The sequence below is a fragment of the Portunus trituberculatus genome, chromosome 41 (assembly GCF_017591435.1).
Source record: "Portunus trituberculatus isolate SZX2019 chromosome 41, ASM1759143v1, whole genome shotgun sequence".
NCBI classification, from domain to species: Eukaryota; Metazoa; Arthropoda; class Malacostraca; order Decapoda; family Portunidae; genus Portunus; species Portunus trituberculatus.
Genome location: NC_059295.1, coordinates 36,430,539 through 36,450,538, shown reverse-complemented (window position 1 = coordinate 36,450,538; position 20,000 = coordinate 36,430,539). Strand labels below are relative to the sequence as shown.

The 20,000-nt window shown below is 48.8% G+C and overlaps 1 protein-coding gene across 3 annotated transcripts in view; it reads right to left on the bottom strand.

The window, feature by feature from the left end:
- Positions 1 to 20,000, bottom strand: part of LOC123516853 — a 102,711-nt gene that overhangs the window by 50,833 nt on the left and 31,878 nt on the right. For 2 of the 3 annotated variants that reach the window (XM_045276548.1, XM_045276551.1), the window contains exon 2: positions 15,114 to 15,293. The exons of the other annotated variant lie outside the window; for it this stretch is intronic. The gene's annotated coding sequence lies outside the window, so the exon portion shown is untranslated. The remainder of the gene's footprint in view (positions 1 to 15,113; positions 15,294 to 20,000) is intronic. 3 annotated transcript variants of the gene reach the window in all.

Genomic DNA, 20,000 nt, shown 5'->3' with positions numbered 1-20,000 from the left:
AGACAACCACAAACCCACATCCGTCGCCTGCCCCTTCCACCCACACCATCCTCGAGCTACCTTCTCACGATCTGAAGTAGCACAGGTCAAGGGAAATGAGAATAAAAATCCAGCACATTACAGAACACTTCCATGGAAAGCGTGAGGAAGACTGGAGCCATTGCGCAACACCACGGACGCTGCTCTGTGACTCTGTGTCCTCTGTTACTCGCCCTCTGTATGAAGAACAAGTGAGTCCAAGCGAGGCTCATTCCAGCGTATCGACCAAATCGGGGAAAAATGTTCAGAGGTTCATATAATCGACAAGGTTCACAGTCCAATAATCTGAGGAACGTGGCGGCAAGAAAGAGATGATGACCGAGGGGCGGGGAGAGACGAGGCTGGGGTGAAGGATGAGAGAGAGAGAGAGAGAGAGAGAGAGAGAGAGAGAGAGAGAGAGAGAGAGAGAGAGAGAGAGAGAGAGAGAGAGAGAGAGAGAGAGAGAGAGAGAGAGAGAGAGAGAGAGAGAGAGAGAGAGAGAGAGAGAGAGAGAGAGAGAGAGAGAGAGAGAGAGAGAGAGAGAGAGAGAGAGAGAGAGAGAGAGACATCATAGGCACCATAAAACGAGCCAACAAGAAGCTAGTGAGGGAGCGGTGAGGAAGCAAGGAGGAAGCTATGGGGGCGGAGAGCAGTGATGGGTATGAAAAGGGAAGGGATTGCAAGGAACCAAGTCGTCTTTGTTAGGCCAGCTTGGACGGCTTAGCACACACGTGTCAGACGACCCTACGAGGCACCACTGACCCCCACAGCAGCTCCTAGCGGACGAGGAAGGGAGCGCGGCGTGGCGATGGGAGTGGAGTGGCCTGGAAGGGGAGAGGGAAGTGGGGAGTGGGCGGATAGAGGGAGAAGGAAAGGGGAAGGAGAGAGGAGCGTTGTGTGCTGGTGAATGTGAGGGATGGGCCGTGTTTTGTGGATAGTGGTGGCGGTGGCGGTGGTGGTGGTAGTGGTGGTGGTGGGCTGAAAGGTCTTTACCAGAGAGAGAGAGAGAGAGAGAGAGAGAGAGAGAGAGAGAGAGTATATGTTGCAAAGGAAGCGCATACACGAGACAAAAGAAAGGTAGGCAAGTGAATATTGATGAGCAAAAACAAGCTAATACTGAGTGTCCATTGAAAGTGTAAGAGGAAGAAGAAAGAAGAAGAAGAAAAAGAAGAAGAAGAAGAAGAAGAAGAAGAAGAAGAAAAAGAAAGAAAGAAAGAAAGAAAGAAAGAAAGAAAGAAAGAAAGAAAGAGAGAGAGAGAGAGAGAGAGAGAGAGAGAGAGAGAGAGAGAGAGAGAGGAGGGGTAGAGAGTGTATCTAATGAGCAAACACAACCACCCAGGGGCATCTTACATCCAGCCCATCATTAGGCAATAACTCAGTGCCCTTCACATACATACATACACACATACATAAGCACGTGATGGGAGGGAGGGCATAGCTATGACGAAATAAGTTCTTAGGTATGATGATAAAAAGGGGTTGAGATAGAATTAATATTTCTCAGTAGCACAACGAGAGAGAGAGAATGAGAGAGAGAGAGAGAGAGAGAGAGAGAGAGAGAGAGAGAGAGAGAGAGAGAGAGAGAGAGAGAGAGAGAGAGAGAGAGAGAGAGAGAGAGAGAGAGAGAGAGAGAGAGAGCCTTCTTTCAGTCCAGAGTAAAAGTAAGAACGCTCGACCTCGGCTTCTGAAGGGGCTGACCACCGCCGCCCTTAAGCAAACCGTCCCGTGGCGCGGCAGGTCACGCCGCCACGGGGACGCGAGTAGCCTGAGGCGGAGCAAACGATGAAACCCACGCCAATGCACCGCTACTAATTTTTTAAAAGCTTCAGGCTCTCATTGTAATTATTTCCAAAGGTCACAGAGATAAGTCAGGCTGCAATCGGTGCTTTTTCCCCACTAATGATACAGAAATATTACAAGTTAAAAAACATATTCTTGAAAATATCATAAGCGTGTATTCAAAACAGTGAGAATGAGACTTTCATATACTTGCCATTTCTGTATCTTCTCCCCATTACTGTTATTTGCAAGCACAAGTGTAAGTTATTGGAGTTTTCAGTCGTACTTTGATAAACATTCTGCATCATAAATAAGGCAAAACCATTCATAAAAATCCAACTAATCACCTCTGTGACCTTTAGAACAAATGATGAGAGAACAAAGCATACATGAATACAAACTTGAGAATTATGGCTTCATCCTTCAGTCTTCCTAAACTCTGCCTTCTTTCTTCATCCGACGACGGAAAGCAGGAGGAACCCATGACTGTTTGAAACCCTTCTTCTTTTGTCTTTTCCATCCCTTTCATCTAACAAGAGCCTGCGTCAGTATGTGATACCACCCCTTCATTAAGCTTCCCCTTCTCAGCACACGGCACGGGCGGGAAGAAAGAAGAGGTGGAGAGGCTCAGAGAATACCACTCGTTTTGTGTAGTATGATTAGTAATTGTGAACCGATTCGTCAGAAGACACAGGTTGAAGAGAATTCTTAATCCTCCTGACACGAGCCTTGACAAGGGCGTGATGAAGAGGGACTGGGTGAGAGGGAAGGGGAGGAGGAAGGGAAAAGAGCGGAGGAGAATGTGGAAAGGGACGGGCAGGAAGGAGGGGAGAAAGGAGGTGTACTTTCATCTTATCAAGGCAGCAGGAGGTGGTGAGGGAAGAAACAAACCAGTGAAAGAATAGTGACCAACAGAGGAGAGAGAGAGAGAGAGAGAGAGAGAGAGAGAGAGAGAGAGAGAGAGAGAGAGAGAGAGAGAGAGAGAGAGAGAGAGAGAGAGAGAGAGAGAGAGAGATGGGGGGAGAAAAAATAGTGATTGGCGTACAGAAGGGAAAGTGAATCTGTGCCCTCTTCAAGTAGTGATCCATTATATCGACAGGGGTGTGCGGCGGAAAGCTTTTATCACCTACGCACAATCAACAACAGCAGCAGGAAGAAGCACAACAGCGGCAGCAGCAGTGATCGGCCTTGTTTGATAGCGACAGGTAAGAATGTCCTTGGAATAAATTCGCCATTATGGTTCCGTGGTGCAAACACGATGACGTGACTAGAAGATTGATGACATGAATCTTTAATATCTCTGGATCACAAAAACGATTCATGATATTACTATGAACTGTCAAAGTGACACATTCACAATAAAGGCTGCGACTGACTTGCATTAAAAAAGGAAGATTTATTGCGCTGGTGGCAATGGCAACACAAAAACAAGAATAAACTATTTCGCTGCCTGGCGACGTAACGAGCGTCGTGCTGCACCACCAGGAAGACCAAGGAGCCGCGGCGTGACCAGCAGCTCCGCGGCGCAGCTAACCCCCTCCCCCACATCTTCCTCCTACTTCGTCAAGAATGTTGCGATGACCTCCCCCATCCCACCCCCCACCCCGCCCTGCTGTAAGCTTAACAGGACTTTCATCATACGCTTATGGACTCTAAGGGAAAGCAATTAACAAAGGCACTGGTGAAGGCGCCCTGTCCCTTACCTGCTGGGTCTGCCCTTTGTTTGGACACTAGACCATCTCCACTCACGCGAGCCTGCCGCTGCCTTCGGTACATCGCCTCGTGCATTCCGGCGGACTCTTCGTGCTGAATACTAAACGAACAGGCAGCGTGAGCAGGAAGCGCGTATTGCCTGCTATCAAAGGCTGCGCGACGCACGCCTCAATGGAGACCCTGTCAAAGGATATCAGCAGGGACACTACCTCGCCGCCACGCGTGTTTGCACCTCAAGGGGGGACGCCCTAAGCAAAGTTAACCCTGAACACCTAACTTCCCCGTCCGAGCCATGAGGTCTCGCCCTTCCTAAGATGCCATTTTTGGACGGTGACCCGCCCGCTCCCTCAAGGTGAAAGTATTCATAATTCTGACTGACGAGACTGCCGGACAGCCGACTGCTCCTGCTGAGCCCGGCGGGGGCAGAGGGGCGAGGCTGCCTTGACCCGGCCACCGAGCACAACCTTCCGCTCTCTGGTCACAAAAAGAGAATGGAGACTGCTTGTGAAAGCAAACCCCGTGATCCCGGTCACTGGCACACCCTTGCACGGTTACCCACTTCAGGTGCCATACGTGATTCCTTTCCATGGGCCGCCATGACACTCACGGTCGTGGACCGCTCCACCGCCCGCCCAGACGCCAGGCCTGGAAAGGGTGACGCTCGGCGCACTGCTGCAGGAAGAAATGTCTTGGCCAGCATTGTCTTCACCACAAGAAACAAACAAACAAAAGCTTTAACGGGATTATAAACTGGCGTGAAACCCCAACCATCAATTTGATGCTGGGTAATTGAAGGTCTCATCACCTGGTGTGTGTGTGTGTGTGTGTGTGTGTGTGTGTGTGTGTGTAATTCACCTCCTCGGTCACCTGGTGTGTGTGTGTGTGTGTGTGTGTGTGTGTGTGTGTGTGTGTAATTCACCTCCTCCGCCTGTGTGTGTGTGTGTGTGTGTGTGTGTGTGTGTGTGTGTGTGTGTGTGTGTGTGTGTGTGTGTGTGTGTGTGTGTGTGTGTGCATGTATGTGATAGCGTGCAATGTTACCGAATGGCCCACGCGAGTGTTGTAAATGCCACACGCGGGTTCAGCCGGCGAGACAATGGAGCACTAACAGGGGCGTCACTTTCCTTCTGTGTCAACAAGGGTGAGAAAACGCTAAAAACTCGACCGACAATGGAGGGACGAGTAACGCCAGCTAAGAAAAGTATTCGAAACCAATAGAGGCGGGGATACCGAGGGGTCTTGGAGGCACAGGGGACAAAGAGAATTGCTCCATCGGCCTCGCTGATAAGTGTGAGGATAAACAGCAGAACAGTGAAGGCTGGAATCACTAACGCGCCAGCTGATGGGCAGAGCGGCGACCCAGGAGGGCGCGGGGGAGGTGGAGCAGGAGCAGGTGGCAGGGGCGTCTTTGCCTCGAGGCGGAGAATAAGGAAAGTGGTGATGATGTAAAAGAGTGAGAATGGAGGCGTGATGTAAAGAGAGGCTGGTGATGAGGAAGGAGATGAACGATGATAAACGCTGTCGTGAAAGTAGGAGAGAGAGAGGTGGTGATTGGAATGGTGAGGGCGATGGAGATGGGAAGGTGGGTGCGGCGGGGGAGAGATTGCCGCTCACGCCTTAAGAGTAGAGGGCTGGGAGCAGCAAAAACAACCCATCGAAAACAAAAAGACTGCCGCGATATCACAAACCAATTACCGCACATCCTGAAACACAGACGTAAAAAAAGAGAATAAAAATGACCTACAAGAATAATCTACGTATTCTGTTCAAGCACAAAGAGATAATGTTTGGAAGGAATCCGACCGTTCTTCATTGGTTTCTGGAGCACCAAGGTGAATGCCTGAGGTGAACGCACACACACACACTCTTTAACCCAATAACTAACAAGTCGATGAGTCAATAGAAATATGCATTGAAAGGTTACTCGTGAGACGTCTAGCTGTACACTAACGCACGCCACCTCAATCCCAGCGCGCAGAGAGAATCAGATGATTGGTAAGCGGACACCTCGCCTGGTGGTGGTGCGCGCAAGGCCGACGGCTCATCTCCGCCAAGAAAGACCAGCACATCATCCAGACAGGTTATCCTCGAGGAAAGACGCGCCGCCACCACACGGAAGCGTTTCACAGTCTCCCCCCGCAGAGTGCAGAGCCGCCTTGGTCAACATGCAGCTGGCGCGCCGAGTAACGCCTATTAAAGGTGCTAAACGGTTCCCAGGCGTGCAGTATACGAGCGGCAGGTCTGTTAATTGGAATCCCCTCCAGCGGTTCTTAGTCTCAGGTGAACGACTAACACAGGCTCGACCAGCCAAGCAAGCACATGTCAAGTCTTACCACATGTTTATCTACAAGAAGAACAGGCACGCACACGCACGCACATGCACACGCACACGCACACGCACACACACACACACACACAGACAGCATGAAGACAAAATCAAATTTCTCCTATTATTTTTTCTTATCCACTCACACAGACTATCTCTCTCTCTCTCTCTCTCTCTCTCTCTCTCTCTCTCTCTCTCTCTCTCTCTCTCTCTCTCTCTCTCTCTCTCTCTCTCACACACACACACACACACACACACACACACACACACACACACACACACACACACACACACACACACAGAGTACCGTTGGCATGAACTTCCCAGCTCTCAGCCGATCAACTCGCGTGCTGTCCGTCACTCACACTCACACTCATCAAGCCGCAGCCGCCACTCCCTCCCTCCTTCCCTCCCTCACTCACTCACTCACTTCCTCACTTACTTACTCATTGCCTCCTGCGGCGTCTCACATCGCCAACTCAACAATAAACCCATATTAATACTAGTTTTGCTCTCTCGTCGAGTTCTGAAGAGCGTTTTTTTGTAGTTGATAGTGTAGAAAACATGTTAATCTGTCACTAGAACCGTAAAATCATCTCTAAAAACTCGTGAAACATCAACGAGAGTCTTTTAAAAGTAGTGTTGGTGAGGCGCTTAATTGTTTCAGAATCTGGTGCATATACATGTGTACTCTCACCTCTTCTCCTTCACTCCCTCTCTCCCTCCCTCACCTGTCTGCCAAGTCACTCCTCCATAGACGCCCCGCTACGCCATCCTTCACCTCAATCATCCATCATCTGGGATTATCCTGTTTCATATCCTTCCCCTTTTTTTTTTTTCCCCTTCCAGCCCTCCTCCTTCCTCCTATCCTTTCCCTCCCTCTCCTGATCCCTCCCTCATTTTTTTTCTCTCTTACACCTTCCACTAATCTGCTAGTCCTTTTAACTGAGAAACATCAATCTTCACCTGCAGTCCCGTCTATTTCTCAATCAACTCTCTCTCTCTCTCTCTCTCTCTGGGTCGAGGGTGGACAGTCGTAAACCACCTGTTGGATTCTGCTGGACCGTGACAGAATGGAGTGTGTCTCTTAGAGGAGGAGGAGGAGGAGGAGGAGGAGGAGGAGGAGGAGGAGGAGGAGGAGGAGATTATCTAACTGAAGGGGAGATAGAGAGACGGAGAAAGAGGCAGGAGACGAATTTAAGTGACGGAGAGATTAGAAGAAAAATTAGGAGGAGGAAAAGAAGATTATCTAAGTGAAGGAGATTTAGGAGAGAGAGAGAGAGAGAGAGAGAGAGAGAGAGAGAGAGAGAGAGAGAGAGAGAGAGAGAGAGAGAGAGAGAGAGAGAGAGAGAGAGAGAGAGAGAGAGAGAGAGAGAGAGAGAGAGAGAGAGAGAGAGAGAGAGAGAGAGAGAGAGAGAGAGAGAGAGAGAGAGAGAGAGCAATATCAGATAATTACCTAAGTGGTGTTAAAGCAGATGATTATCAAAATGGAGGATAAGAAATAGGAGATGAAGACTTGAAAGAACATAAATAAGAAGAGGAATGTTAAACAGTAACTAGAGAGAAAGGAGAAGACGTGGTTTTAACGGAGAGGAAACAAGAAAGGAGGAAGATTATCTAAAACGAAGAAAAAGAGAGAGAGGAGGAGGAGACAACATGGAAACATAAGCGAAGAAGAACGATAACCAGTAAGAGGAGGATAAAAGGAGGAGGCGATTATCTGAGTGAACAAAACACGTGAATTGCAGGGTTGTATATACGCGATGACCTGACGCAACAAAAAACACATTCCGGGAGGAGCTGGTGGCCGGACTGGTGGCGGGCACTGTAGGTAGGTAGACTGTACTGGATCTCGTTATTGTAACCAGTCTTAAAAGGCATCATTAGTATAAGTTGTTTGACATGCTGCAGGCCTTCTCTCTCTCTCTCTCTCTCTCTCTCTCTCTCTTGGTCGCTCTGGCAAGGAGGGAACTCTCTACAGAGTTCTCGTCGTTCCCTTTCCACAAGAGACAAGAGTTACTCAAGGACATAGCGATGCCTTCTCCTGATCCCAAGTTTTATTGTGACGCGTGTAGTATTTGGCGAGAGCGAGAGAGAGAGAGAGAGAGAGAGAGAGAGAGAGAGAGAGAGAGAGAGAGAGAGAGAGAGAGAGAGAGAGAGAGAGAGAGAGAGAGAGAGAGAAAGGAGCTCAAGAAAAAAAAGGAAGGAAAAGAAAAATGCTGCGAGACGGACAAACTTTTGGGATAAATTAATCTTTCAGCGAGCCACAAAGGAAAAAAAAAGTTGAGACAAGTGACGCAGCGCCGCCCTTAGATAAGAGCGAGGCACAGCGGGGGTGCTCCGGCGCGTCAAGGGGGAGAGAGTGAGGGACGGGCGTTGGGGAGGTGAGTCAGGGTGTGTCAGGGAGCTGCGAGTAAGGGCTGGAGGGCGTGTTAGGGAGATACCGTTTGAAGTAAGGGGGTGAAGGAGAATGTAGACGTCGGGTGGGGGCGGGAAGGTAGATGGGGAAAGAATAGGGAGGCAGGTGTTGGATGTAGAGAGAGAGAGGGCGGGACAGGTGAGATGGGCGGAGGGGAGAGGTGTGACACTGCACCCCTGAGCGTAATATGATAATAAAGGTGAGGCTACTTTGACTGTATGATGATGAGGAGAGCCGGCGAGAAGACGAGAAGGACGAGGGTATAGTGGTGGTGGTGGTGGTGGTGGTGGTGGAGGGAAGGGTAAGGTATCTTCTCGTGGATTTTCTTAAAGATGGAGGAGTTTGGGTATTTTGAGTTTTTTCATCCTATTTTTTTCCCTATTCAGTGATGGTCAGTCTCTTTTCACACTACAGCCCGCCGCCGCTGCCTCCACGTCCCGCACTCCAGCACGCCCCTTCACTGCGCTACGGACTCTTTTAGCTGTCTCTTTCTCGTCCCCCACATTTCTACTGATGCTCTGTTCCCCGCGCGATAACTCTCGTCCATCCCGTCGCCTCATCCATTACCTTCGCTATCTTACCCACTCATCTTCCTCTCCACCCCTCACCGCCGCCTGCACCCCGGCAGCCGCGTCTCTCCAGTCGCCTTTCTCAGCAACACTCACTGCCCAAACTGCCGTCACTCTCCATCTTAACTTTCGCCTGAAGATGGTCTGGACAAAGGTCTATATTTGGCCTTCGTTTTTTCACGACAGCGCTTTTCTGAGGTCCGGTTTACCGTCTGCTGGACTTTGCTCTGAGTATTCTTTCCTCTAGCGTGATGAATGCTGTCGTCAAAAAGAATTGAATAACGGTGGAGAGAGCGGAGATCTTTCAACAACCGCTGGTTCATTCATCGTCCTCAAGAGTACAGAGCATTGCCTTGTCAATCTGCTTGTGTGGGTCCTCCTTTTCCTTGTTTAACAGCGCACACACTGTAGCGATCTGAACGCCCTCCCTCCCCCCTAAGGGTTCACGTCAGGAATGCTACTACCGACAGGGAAGTTTCTTACATGGGCGGGCACAGCGTCATCCTGGCGTAGGCGAGGTAAGGGCCACTTCCTGGTATGATTTTTGTCCCACTGGGTACGGAACTGCTGAAACTCGCCACGCCCACCCAACTGAACACTCAAGCTGGGTCTGAACGTTCCCAAGAGCTTGGAGAGGCGGTGCTGAGTCACCGTGTTAACCTGGCGGTGACTGCCTATTGGGGATGACAATTCAGGATTGGCAGCGGCAGCTTTGTTCCTTCAAAGAAAGATGCCCTGGCTGCTTGCGAGCATCTCTCGGACTGAAAAAAATGTGCCGTGAAAAACCTGAGATGCATCCAGGAACAAAGAGAACAGATGGTCAGGAGGTACTGCACGGCCACTGCCAGGGGAGGGAGGAGCGGGAGGGATACAGGCAATACTCTGGTGGTACGTGGAGAGCAGAACATCCAGTTGTGGTCATCTTCCATCATCATAATTTTCTGTCAATGTTTCATAATATAGGAAAAGTAACACGTCTGTCAGGAAGCAATTGTTGCGTTCCCCAAATGTGTTGCAACGATCAGGTTCCATCTTCAGTAGCAAAGAATGTCGCAGCGTCACAAGTTCTCTGTAAATGGGAAAGTACGCTGTCTCTCGCCTGACTGTGGTGAAGTTCATTTTCCTTGAAATATCAATCTTCAGACCCGCTCCCCTTACGCCACATTGTGTCTTGTGGCGGCACGACACGTGGCGCGTTGGCCAAGTCTGTGGAGCAGTGGTGGGTAAAGGCGCGGCAGGAGTCCACTCGCCAACACAAACACTATTGTCTTCGTGAACGGTGGAGAGAGAGAGAGAGAGAGAGAGAGAGAGAGAGAGAGAGAGAGAGAGAGAATAGGAATAAAAAAAAGTTTTACGTTGTCTTTTGCACTTTGACCGTGACGCCATGTGTGGGAAAGTGGTGCGGGAAGGTGTGACTCACAGGTGACACAATCTGCAGTAGACATGACGTGCGGCCGTAGAGGAGGCGGGCTCCCTGACCTGTCACACACTCACCGGGTCAAATGTTGAGGGGAAGAAAGCAGCGCCAAATGTCAACGTGCTTTACTATTTTTAGAAAGGCCAGCTCGAGGCCAGCCGCGTCACTGGGTTGCGTGGGTAGCGGCCTTTTGGCTGCAGCTCATATATAACATCCGGGGCAGGGAACACCAACCTTCCAATTACTAGCCATGACCCACGGGCTAACCCACTCACTCTCCTGACGGGGCGGCGCGCCACTCCCACCACCACGGACAGGAGGGGAGGGTACCGGGGACAAGCGCGAGCCTGCATGACGGGGGTGGCTTGGGGTGTAACTCATGCCTGGCCGCCATGCACAGCCTCCTTCCAGCACGCCGCAGGTTCGTTCACCTGCGTGTTCCCTGTGGCGCGAGGCAGGCGTGTGGTGGTCGGCAACGGCGGGGTGTCCGCGCCAGAAGATAAATTCTCAGGTACCGCTACATACATCTGTCCTCGACGGATATGGACCTTATAGTATCTTATAGGACAGGAGGCACCTTATAAAAATGTAAAAACAAATAAAACATGGACAAAGCAAACTAATTTGAATGAAAGCAATGAAAATGAGAGTAAGTGCAAAAAAGTAATAAAAAAAGATAAAACTGAAGACAGCAATATTTGCGAGTAAATAGAATTATGCCAAGTTTAAATAAGGGAAGAGCTAAAAGATATATCTAAGATAAAGCCTCAAACAAGATTTGTACAAGTGTGTGTTAGCGACACTTTCATTAACATAACTCGACTGGAAAAGCTGCTTTGGCAAAACTGGTGGTGACACAAAGGCCGCGGTCTGTGTGTGGCGCACGCGAGTACAGCCACTCTGGGCCGATGGAGACTAAGAAATTTTAAAAAACGACAAGTAGCTGACTGGATAGAGGAAAAAAAAAAAAAGCAAAAAACAAAACAAAAAACTGAGCAGTCTTCTTTCAAGGCGTAAAACTTTCCTTTTTCTCTCTTGTTTTAACCAAAGATGTATTCACTACAGGTTCAAATATAGGAGAACATGCAGGAGTTGAGAGTGACCGTCACAAATCAGGCAGCGAAGTGCAGTTTCACTTTCCGCACAATGGACCTGCAGTGTGGAGAGGCTGCGGCACGGCGGGCGCGTCGGTCCCGCAGGTGTCCAGGACAGGTTTAGCCCCGCCATCACTGAGACCCTTCAAGCGACAACATATCAAAGGAGGTTAGCGGCTGCCTCATCGGTAACAACTCGCCTAAGTTTATCGACAAGCTGAACACTATCATAAATCTCAAGGAGCTGATGGAGTTAGCAATAAAATGAAGAGAGCGGGAGTGATGCGCCTCTATCTCATCTCCGACAGCATCTCGCGCCTTGACGGTCCACTCTAATATTCGACTCTGTGAAGGCTTTACAGGTGCCGAGGCGCGTGAACCAATGATGACAGTCTCACCTGGACCAGGCGTGACATCATCGCTCTTGTCACCTCCTGCGTTAATTTTTACCTGAGTTGATTTTACGGTACTTTATTCGACCTGAATAAGAATATGCTTTTTATTCTTTCACAAGCTCAGTTACGATATCACCTGTTTAGTTTCAAGGTAGCAAAGAAGCTGGACGAGAGAGAGGCGCAAAAAATGGGCGGGCGTGTAAGTTCACCCGAAGGTAGAGCAACAACAACAAGTAGGGGCCTGAATTATCCATCCTATTAACCTCTCCTCACCTGTATCTCATTACAAGAGAAATAATCAAGCCTTTTTCACCTGTACGTCATCACATTGGGAACAACATGAGCACCACGTACTCTCTAACTCTCTCACTCGCATTGACCTGACCGCTGAAATAAGCAGGCCGCCTGTCACCTGTCATGTGCACCTGTATCTCATAACAATGGAGGTAATTAAAGCCACTCACTGCCCTGCAACTCACCTCATTCGAAAACAACTCGAGTCCCTTTCACCAGTATCTCATCACAGAGACAACGACGCACATACACACACACGCACATACTCCCGTCCTCGGCCTCAGCCCTCCAGTCATGCTGTGCCAATCAGGCGATCACCAGAACACGTCACCAGCCAGCCACTCACTAAGCCACAACTACTATGGTGTGAAAAAAAGAGAGAGATAAAAAAAAGGAACGGGCTCCTGTAATGTACCGCTACTGATGACACGTATGAAAGTTAGGTCACAGGTTTGGAAAGTGAGTTTACTTTCTCCACCACAGGTTACAACTTCAACTTTTATCTCGTTAACATGGCTAATGAATATTTTTTTTCTTAATTTCCATCCCCATCTTTTTCTCAGGGCGCTAACGAACGGTCGATCAGTCAATCAATCAATGAGACGGTCACTCTGGTTATCATTTAATTGATTAGTCTATCCATTTGCATACCTGTTCATTTATCTTACCTTCACTTCACCTATTTGTCCGTCTGTCTGTCTATCTTAATATGCGGAGGCAATTACGTAATAACAGAGGACTACGGGCGAGGCGGTGGCCAGGTAGAAGGCAACAAAGGAATACAAATAGCGGGTACAGCAGGAGGAGAGTACTCGGGGGAGAGGAGAAAGGGGCGTCCAGCACACCAAGGCGGAGAAGGGGTGAAGGGGGTGAAAAGGGAGTCGTGGTGGCGGCCTTCCATCTCCCAGGCGAAGCCTCTCCCCTCTGCTGCTGCTGCTGCTGCTGCTGCTGCCCCCCTCCTTATTCTCCTCCCTTTCCTTCTCCTCCTCGTATGTACGTACCAGCGGCGAACATGTGGGTCAGGCGAGCGCCAGCTGGGCCTCGTGACCCCCGACCTCATCTCAACTCCTTCTCTTCGTCTGCTTCCTCCTTCCACTCGTCCACCACTCTTTCACCTCCACTATGAACATTTTTTTCCTGTCTTTTTCTCTGTATTTTTTTGTGTGTGTTTGCTTGCATCAATCCACCGGCGTGCCATTAGGCTGCAGAAAGCGCCGGCGTTGCATCATTCACCGGTAAATGTAAAATTTTATAAGATAGACTTGTTCTGGCCACGCTTACCTGCCGCGCCTATATCGACAAGAAGTGAAGGTTAATTAGGTGGCGCGCGGTTATGCTTAAAGTAATTGGACGGCGTGCAGGTAAGCGGTGCTCAAAGAGGTGGAATGGAGCGCCACCTGTCCTCATGGGCGCCACGTGTAGGGCGTGTCCACCCAGCCAACACACCCACATGGTATTTGCAAAGTGAAAGCACTGAGTTTAGTCGCTTAAAGAGAAAAATATGTTCATCTAGTACCACCCACTACTTTATTTTCCCTCCTCCTCTCTCTCTCTCTCTCTCTCTCTCTCTCTCTCTGCTTTGCTTTGCTTTGCTTTGCTTTGCTATTTCCACATATGTCTATCTTTCTGAAATCTATCAGTGAAAGATCTGATCTATCTTGACACACACACACACACACACACACACACACACACACACACACACACACACACACACACACGAGGCGACTCCTCCACACGATGATAAATCAGATGCAAAGTGCAAAGTGAAAGCACTGACTTTTGTCCTTCACGGAAAAGAGTTTCGCCTACCTGACAATTACTCACTTATTTATTTGTTCTATCTATTTACCTCTCTCTCTCTCTCTCTCTCTCTCTCTCTCTCTCTCTCTCTCTCTCTCTCTCTCTCTCTCTCTCTCTCTCTCTCTCTTCTCTCTCTCTCTATCTGTCTGTCTATCGATCTATCATCTGAGTATGCATATGTATGTATGTATGTAGCTAGCTTTATATACAGCAACATCATTGATCTCTCTATGTACGTATTGGTCTATATATCCAACTGCCAGAGAGAGAGAGAGAGAGAGAGAGAGAGAGAGAGAGAGAGAGAGAGAGAGAGAGAGAGAGAGAGAGAGAGAGAGAGAGAGAGAGAGAGAGAGAGAGAGAGAGAGAGAGAGAGAGAGAGAGAGAGAGAGAGAGGAAAACAATCTATATACTCCCTCGCCTCTCCACTAGCAACACTCTGCCATGCTTCCACTCCACCGTCACATGCAGTCTTATTCTAATGAGATGCGGAGACGGGGAAGGAAGGGAGGGAGTAAAGGGGGTAAAGAGAGAAGAGGGAGACGAGAGGGCCACTTTCTGAGACACACCCTAAGGCCCTGTATCACGCCCTCGCCCTCACGCCCTACTGCTGAGGGGAACGTGGGCGGTTACTGTGGACTGGGTGAGCTGAAGTGTCGAGCGAGAGGTGGATGATAACAGATGGGACGCGAGGAAGCCGAGTAGCAGTGTTAGTTAATAAACCTCATGCTGGGATTATGATTTAGTGATCTTGTTATATGAGGAGGAAGGTGGGGCTCTCTCTATCTCATTGCTCGCTCATATCTACAGACAAGACAGACAGACAGACAGACACACACACACACACACACACACACACACACACACACACACACACACACACACACACTCTCACTCTCTACATGATCTTTACTACCCAAATTGTGAATTCGAGAGGCGGCAAAGAAAGTGTTGACAATACCGTAAAAATTATAGTGGAAGAAGATGAGAGAATATGATGCGCTGATCTTTTCGCTCGACTCACAATAGCAAGTATCCATGCTGTTACTGCAGTGACTGGAGGAGGAGGAGAAGGAAAAGATGTAGGTGGTGGTGGTGGAAGTGGATGCGGTGGCGAAGTAGTGGGAGAAGGAGACTAATAAGGAGGGAATTTTCTCCTTTTTCACCTAACACCTGACTTTACCTTGGAGAAGAAAAAGAGCAAAAAGCCTCCACCATATAATCAAATACCGGATTTCAGTGGCCATGAGCGTGGCGGAAGTTACGTTTTGTGGCGGTGGAAAGAGACTTACCTGTGACGTGACGTGTCTTCAGCACCTGTGGGCGCGTGTCCTTCGAGTGCCCGGATGATCCTCGCCCCTCTCACCCTCTCTCACCGGGGAAGAGGAGGAGGAGGAGGAGGACAAGGGGGTATTGGAGAAAGGGAGAAAGGTGGGGCACAAACAGCTGGCTGGCAGGGAGGGGTCGCGTACCTGGTGAAGAGAGAAAGAAGAAATAATGGTATTGTCATGATAAGGGAAACAATGAGACGAGAACAGCACAATCAAGCTCACCGGCTGGGGCGAGGTGCGGGGCGCTGGGTGGAGTGCCGCTGTGAATGGATCAGATTAGAAATGCACTGCACTCCGGCTCCTGAGTTAGGGCCGGAACTGTGGCAGGGCGTTGCGCGGCACCTTTCCACTTTTAAGAGCTGCCGTCAGGGATAAAGTGAATGTTGGAAAGTGAACAGCGTTCAGGATGACTTTAAAGTTCAATGAACATGCTTGGATCTATAAATATTTTCTGAATTACTGCACGTTACAACATATCCATTGTGAACACCATTAGCGGTGTTTTGTACCGCAATGCATTATGAAAATAGAAGCAGAAAATGTATTGTCCAATGCATCGAAAATACTGTTCCATTGCTTTTCTTTCTACTCGATACATCCTTATACAAAATGTTTAGCGACACCAAGCGGTCCACTACAACCTTAGCTGCCCTTAAAAAAATAAAAATAAATAAATAAAATAAAATAAACAAATAAATAAAAAAAAATAAAAATACAAAAACACATTTCACAAAACAAGGTCATTCATATTGTCTCCGCCACATTTTTCTTCCTTTCAGATGAAGATTATACGGGAACCTTATCCGTCCTTATAAGGAGTGCAGTTTCCATATAAGAGGTGTATAGTTATTACACTCACAAAGCGATGTTAAATAGATTGCAACCAAAAGTTTCTCTCCTCATCAGCTCCCCTTCACTCACATTCCACCACAACACTGCATAACTTATTATTTTCTGCTGGTATTTCTAGAGTTACATCTCCTATGATCTTACTAACTGCATGCTTCCGTCTCCTCATCTTACGGCCTCGCTACACAAGACTCTATAATGACGCCTCTCATCCGGATTATGCCCATGTCAGAGATACAAGAGTCATTCTATATCTTTATTTTTTTTCATGTTCCATCCCTTATCTTTTTTCATGTTTCATTCCTTTTTTCTGTTGAACTCTAGAACATCCTACTTATTTCGAATTTCTATATTTTGTAACTTGAACAATCTGAAGAAAGAAATATCAAGACACCATTCCAACTAAATTGACCAACTTGACTGGAACTCTTTTCTATACAATTTCTTTGAGGTGCAGAAACCAAGAAGATTCTTTTTCTGTGTTTTCCAGGAACTTGGCCAACCTCCTTTATACGTATAAATTATAAGAGTGAAGTTTCGTTTGTGGTCTGAAGAAAAAGGAGGTCGATGGCACCTATAATCGTACTTATTTGGAAGTGAAATTGTTGCAATGCTCAAGGTGAAGATCACGAGCGATATCTTCATTAAGCTTTGTCGAGTTGTTCACGGGGATCTTATTTCCTTTCATGCTATTGTAACTGGGGTGGCGAGCAGAAAAACCCAAGACTGTTACAATAAGGCTGCCACTAGAAGACCTAACCCTGACCTTAATCTTCCTCCCACTTAGTTATCCCTCTGAACATGTTTGTGCTGATAAAGAACATCAAGATTTTCTCCAGAAGCCTGAAGCGATCCGGGAAGCTCCCCGACAAGCGGCTACTGGTCCTGTGTCTCGTGTATCACCTTATCGGCGGGGCGTCCTGTACCCTGAGTTTCGCTGGCCCGCTCTGCCCCGCCTTGCCCAGCAGAGCTCCCTCCTACCTGTGCCACCACGCCTCCGTGTGGTTTCTCTCCTCCCTCTCCTAGGTAAACCGCCACCAACACCACCCTCTCCTCAAGCTGGGTATTACATTACGCGAGCAGACATGGTTTTGCATTACGATCGGGGCTGAGTGAGGCCTCGTCCTCGTGGGCTGTGACTGAGAGTCGGAGAGCCATCGCGTCAATCGAGACTCCACACAAACCAAATACTGAGGCACTGGAGGGTTTTTAAAGACTCGGCGGTTCTGCTGAACTAAAATACAAAGTTACGGTGCTGACGTCACGCGGGTCGTCAAGGGTGAACGGGCACCAACCTCATCGATACAAGGTAAATAATATGGTCATGGAACTCCGAGCCGGGGTGACTGTCCTGCCGTGCGTCGCACGGCGGCCGCTAAGAAGAGAAGCGCTGCATTGTGATCTTGTTCAGGTACAATCATGACAAGCACCGAAACATTTTATTGACAGCAGCGGAAACTCACGCAAAAGAAACTGCACACAAGTAAAGCTTAACATAAAAAGCAACACTGCTAGCAATAAAATCAATCACGAAGACATTATCAGCAACAAAAAGCAGCGGTAAAGAGATTCCCCTCCCCATCTGCACAACACAGCCCCGCCGCCACTCACAGGCGTGCACACATTCACTCTTTGTCACCTGCCGCTGCTAAAACAAATCCACAAACATGCCATGATCTCGTCCTGCTCCAAAAACAAACGATAACAAGGGACTAGAAGGATGAGACAACAGCCAACAAGACAACAGATTGAGGGGAGGAAGGAGACAAGACGGAGGGAGGGAAGAAGAGCGGGTGGTGAGCTGCATGTATAAATTATCAATCAGCAGTTGCAGTCCCCTCACTTCTTGGGATCGAACCCCACAACCGCAGGAATTCCTCAAAGGATTATAACCATCGCGCCACCACACCCCAGGAATGACGGTGACTGTGGGAGCGGCGGCCGAGGGGGGACGTGGAGCTCCCTTGCAGCCCAGGGCGGGGCGAGGGTCCGTCCGGGGTACAATGGCCCCGTCACCACTGCCGGGATAGTCCTCAGGTGACAACGTGAGCCACAAAAACACTGCGGGATTAAAGGGTCACAGGTGGAGTCCAAGTGCGAATTTCCACAATGATAGGTGTCAGTGGCGGGGCTGGCGTGGGTGGTGGTGGTGGTGGTGGTGGTGGTGGTGGTGGTGGTGGTGGAGGTGGTGGGTGGATCGAAGGTAAATAAGCAGTGTTAGTAGTGGAGGATGTGGGGTGTTCTTAAGTGGAGAGCGAGAAGCACCACCTACTACTTCTAACAATCCATCACCACTACTGACTTCCTTACCATTACCATTAGTGGGCTTGACTCCGACTCATATTCATTTTCATGTTCACTACCACCACTGCCACCACAACCACCACCATCACTATCAGCCCTCTCTGCTCCACCTCAAACCTGAACTCTTACCTCGCTGCAGACTCCATCATCAAAACATCAAGCCGTGGTATTTATCTGATGCGGGAGGTGCGCTCATCATCATCACCAACACCTCACGAGTCCTCATTGTCACCAGCCACACACATCATCGAGGCGCATCACCATAAGGAGCAGCGCGGCATCTAGACACAAACCTCCTTCCATCATTGTTCTCTCCGCCACAACTCAACATAAACGCCACAACACATTCCCTTCCTTCCTTCCTTCCTTCCTTCCTTCTTTATAAAGTCCCTCCTTTCTTATAGCGAGACGTCACCGCCAACAGACCAGAAACTCCAAAAGAAGACCGTCTAAAAATATTCATTCGAGCATTTGGATATACGTCTCAGGATATTTCCTTATGGAGCATCAACAACAACGAACACTTTTGTTTTACTTGTCCGGCTTTCAGCTTGCTTCCATATATGTACGTATGTAAAAAAAAAAAAATAATAAAAAAAAAAAAAAATAAAGCTGGGTTCAAGACTCGGGATGTCCTTGATCAACTCCTTCAGCGAGACTCTCCTTGTGATAAGGAGGCCCAGACCAGCAGCCTCGTTCCTCTGGCGGCTGCGTGCACCTCTGAGTCCTCCTTCTGTGTTGTGGAGGGACTACAACCCGAGGCATTCTGGTAAATGAACGGCAGCTTTATAATGCTACTTAAAGACCCGAACATCGAAACACAAAAGACAAAAGTGGGGGAGATCCAGAAACTGGAAATTACTCCAAAGTGGCAGAGGGAGCTGATGGAAATGTATGAAAGGAAATGATAGTATGAGAACTGTATTGAAACAAAGCTACAAAGGAGCGTTTGGTATTGAAGAAAGGCGGAGGCGGAGGAGGAGGTGGAGAAGGAGGAAGAGAAGGAGAAAGAGGAGGAGGAAGGGGATGTGGGTGGCCAGAAGGACGGCACGTGGTGGAAGAGGAAGGATACGATAAAAGCAAATAAAAGGTCGAGGTTAGTAGGGAGTGCGTGGGTGCCGGTGATGCGAGGCGGCGGCGATGAAGGTGAGGAGACACACAACCCAAGTGGTCAGAGGGAAGGATGTCAAAGGCGCCGCTGCAATGCTGTCAACCTTAAAGAACACAGAACAAACATCCGAGAGGAGACGATGACCTTGGTCGCGACACTTAAGGCGAAGGGCACCACTCGCGGCAAGACATGTTACACCCTTTAAAAAAATCATTGGGTAAGTAAATAAAAATGAAGGAGAAAATTACGAACGAAGCAAAACGAAGCAATAAAATAAGAATAAATGAAGGGGGATGGTACGGGAGTGGGGGGAGGCGAAGCTACGTAGTGTAATCATGGACCACACTGTCACCACGCAACCCTTTCATTTCCCAGCACCCTCCATCCCCGCCACCTCCCCAAAACACCTCGACACACACCACTCGACACCCAGACACCAGCGGCAAGTCTAAGGAAGGTCACCCCGCCACCTGCCGCCTCCACACCTACCCTCTTGCATTCCTTGGCCAGCGAGCAGTGGACGACAACGCTCATCATTTTTGGAAGCTTTTTTCGTGTCAGTCCCACGTTTTTCCTCGAGTTAA